This window comes from Arachis ipaensis, chromosome B4, assembly GCF_059453495.1.
Source record: "Arachis ipaensis isolate K30076 ecotype BB chromosome B4, ASM5945349v1, whole genome shotgun sequence".
Taxonomy (NCBI): domain Eukaryota; kingdom Viridiplantae; phylum Streptophyta; class Magnoliopsida; order Fabales; family Fabaceae; genus Arachis; species Arachis ipaensis.
Window position 1 is genome coordinate 57442592 of NC_142439.1, and position 3951 is coordinate 57446542.

Below are 3951 nucleotides of genomic sequence, written 5' to 3' on the forward strand. Positions count from 1 at the left end.
ATCCATCTCCAAGATAGCATATTGATTGGGGCCAATGAAGTTCATAGATGAAATTACCACCCACTCAATGTGTTCTTAGAACGGAATTTCTTCCTCACCAACTTCCCCTTCCCCATCACTCAAGTCATAATACGGAGGTTGTGAGAAATCTACTTCCATGTCTCTCTCAAACTCAATGGGAAGAGGCTCATTAGGATTCTTAAGGGGGTTGACCAAGGAAGACAAAAAATCATCAATGATGAAATCCTCATCTTGATCAATCTCCCTCAATTCTCCTTTTCTCTCTTCCGGTGCACTTATCCCACCTTCCTCCTCTTGTTGCGTTTCAAACATTAGCTCCTCTTCATCCACTTGACATTCCATGCTCTCCTCTTCTCTACGCCCTTCAATTGCTCATTCACACCCTTCAAGAGGAGTGCCTTGATCGGATGAACATAGTAGAACCAAACGGTTAACCGCTTCGGCTATGGTAGCCATGAATTGCCCTTGTGTTTGTCGGAACCCTTCTTGCTCTTTGAGAAAGGGTTGAAGCTCTTGTTAGTCTTGAGCCAAGGGTGGGAAAGTTTCACATTAGGGTAAAAAAGGGGTTTCATTATTTGGAGGAAAGGTTGTATATGTGGGAGGTGACTCAGGTTGGTAAGTATTTTGAGGTGGTATGTAAGAATGTGGTTGTTGGTATTGGTGTGGTGTTTGAAAATGTGGTGATTGAAGATCATGTTGGAAGCATGGGTCATAGGTATATGGTGGTGGAGGTGCATAATCAAAGTGAAATCCACCATATCCTTGGTTTGGGTATGCATATGGGGAGGGTTTGGCTCGTTGTAGCATGGGAGAGGTTGCTCCTTCCAAAATTGATGTTCCAATCCCTTGATGCAATCTAAAATTGAAGTTATCAAGCCCTACAAATTGATCACAACCAAACTCCAAACCAAGAGGGTAATAACTCATAGAGAAAATAGAAAATAAAAACTAAAGACATCAATTAACAAAAGAGATAAAAACCTAATTAATAGCGAAAACAATCAAACAACTCAAAAAGTATCTATTCACACTATTCACATACTCACAACAACCAAAACTATAGCACTCATGACACTAGCTCCCGGACAACGGCGCCAAAAACTTGACGAATTGTCGAAAGTAGGGTTAGGGGTTTTTCCTCATAAAATAAGGGAATTAGCGTTGCAAGTATAGCCCCAACCCAACAATCGGCCAACACCAAAGTTTAGAACAAAAGATGTCACTATTCAAAACAAATATAATTCCGGGAGTTTTACTTCCCAGGTCGTCTCCCAAGGACCAGTGATCATTGAGTGCAAAATTTTGGTTGTGAAGGCAAGAGATATTTTCAATGAAGAGATAAACAATTAAAGGAATAAAAGAACATTCAAAGCTGCAAGTAATGAAATAATAAAGGAATTAAAGAACTAGCTATGTAATATGAACAAGTAAGATATAAAAGTGATTGACGTATGATAAACCACTATTTTATGGTTTATATTGTGTTTAATTATGTGGTTTTATCATGATCTTTACCCACTTATTCATTAAATAAGCATGCATTTATAGTTCCTTCCTAAAGTTATTGCATGATTGAAAACTTGCTTCCTAGAGACTTTTAATTATGTATTTTATTTCTCCTTTATTCCATTCGATGCCGTGATATGTGTGTTAAGTGTTTTAGGCTTTATAAGGCATGAATGAGTTAGAGATTGGAAAGGAAGCTTGCAAAAATGGAAGGAACACAAGAAATTGAGGAGATGACCAGCGACAAGCGACGCGGCTGCATGGATGACGCGACCGCGCGGAAGAGGAAATCGCAATGACGCGGCCGCATGGATGACGCGGCCGCGCGAATTGGAAACTGCACAAGTGACGCGGAAGCGTGGACGGCGCGCCCGCGTGGCAAAGCGAAACGCCGAATGACGCGTTCGCCTGAATGACGCGTCCGCGTGACATGCGCGATCTGCATAATCTGCAAAATCGCTGGGGCGATTTTGGGCCTTATTTTGACCCAGTTTTCTGCCCAGAAAAGCAGACTAGAGCCAGAGAACATGCAGAAACCAAAAAGAACATTCATTCCGCATAGTTTTAGTTTTTAGATCTGGTTTTCCTCTCCTCTAGGTTTTCTCTCTACACATTCATAGTTTTTAGGATTTGTTATTTTTCATTGTTTTTGCATTGGGATATTGAGAAGAGTTATTTCCTCATCAAGACTTCAACATTCTAGTTCGTTCTCTTTACTTGTCTCTTACTCTTCCATGTTCCTTTATTTACTTAATTTTACTATTGGATTATTTTAGCATTTATTAATACAAGAATCACTTTTATTTTTAATTAATCTTTTGATTATTATTTATCATGTCTTTCTTTAATTCCCTTTCTTATGTTATGAATTTTACATTTACAATGAGCGAGTAGTTCCCTAACTTGATGGGGAGTTGATTGAAAGGAACCCTTGAGTTGGGATGCTAAAGAGAAAGATTGTAATTGGATTTATTGTTGGATTGCTCTCTAGTCATTAACACGAATCCTCCCAAGAGCGGATTGGAACTTGTGGATAGATACAGCATTCCAACTCGTTTGACTTTCCCTTGCTTAGTAAGGGGCAACTAAACATAATAACCCTCAATTGTCAATTAATCTTGAGAGTACTCCGACAAGAATAGGGCTTCCAGCTAATGAACTCCCAGTCAAGGCTTTTATTTAAATTTATATAAATTCTCTAATTTAATTTTCTGCCATTCAACTCAAACCTTTTTGAAAACATCTGATTAATAAAATAGCACACTTTTCTGCAACTCGTTGGGAGACGACCTGGGATTCATACTCCCAGTATTTTAATTTTAATTTCTGTGACACCCTTCTAAATTGATAAGCGGATTTCTGGTTGGTTGAGAACTATACTTGCAACGCATATTTTATAATCATTCTTAACTCGCCAATTTCCGTCCACATCAATTTTTGGCGCCGTTGCCGGAGAGTTGCAATAGAGTGCTAAAGTTATTAATTGAAATTTATTTATTTGCATTTTATTCTATTTTGCAACTATGAGCTGCTTGTTTCTTTCGTTAGATGACACGTTCGCTTCCTGACCCAAGCTTGCTAGTATTCGATCCTAAGATTGAAAGAACTATTTCACGAATAAGGCAAGCTCGGCGTCGGTTAGTCCTCTCTGAGGGCGGATCTGAAACGTCACTTGAGAAAGAAACCAGCCCCCGTTCTACTGATTTGGTTGTTTTCGTGCAGGTAACATGGCAGCAGCCAGGAGAGTTACTATCCAAGAGGCTGGAGCCCCTGATTTTACAATGCAAACATTTCAAGTGCATCACCCAGTGGTGGCTACAAACTTTGAAATAAAGACTGCACTGCTCAATTTGATGCCCAAGTTTCATGGCTTACCTGCTCAAGATCCTATCAAGCACCTAAGAGATTTTCAGGCAGCCTGTTCTACTGTCAGGCGTTATGGTGCAGATGAAACTTCAATTTTGCTGAAAGCTTTCACGTTTTCTCTTGAGGGGAAGGCAAGAGAGTGGTACTACACTCAACCAGCAGCAATCGTATCCAACTGGGATACACTGAGAAGAGAATTCTTGGAAAAGTTCTTTCCAGCTGAAGTTACTGATAAACTGAGGAAAGATATTTCTATGATTGTTCAGGATGATTCTGAAACTCTCTATGAGTACTGGGAGCACTTCAATAATCTTCTGGAAGCTTGCCCCCACCATATGATTGACAAGATAGTGTTACTCGGCTATGTCACACAGGCATGAGGCCCCAAGATAAGACCACATTGGAAAGTGCTAGCAACGGGTCTATGAAAAAGTACAAGACCACTGATGAGGCATGGCAATTGATCAGTGACTTAGCTGAATCTACTAGGAATCACAGGCAGAAACAAGGCTGTGCAAAAGCCATTGCAGATGTATCCTCTAGTAGAGAGACTGCTGC

The 3951-nt window shown here is 40.0% G+C and overlaps 1 non-coding gene across 1 annotated transcript; it reads right to left on the reverse strand.

The window, feature by feature from the left end:
• Positions 1-3626: 3626 nt before the first annotated feature.
• On the reverse strand, positions 3627-3734 carry LOC148567692 (small nucleolar RNA R71). The gene has a single exon (XR_015881704.1). It is a non-coding gene; the product is annotated as a small nucleolar RNA R71 (small nucleolar RNA).
• Positions 3735-3951: the final 217 nt, after the last annotated feature.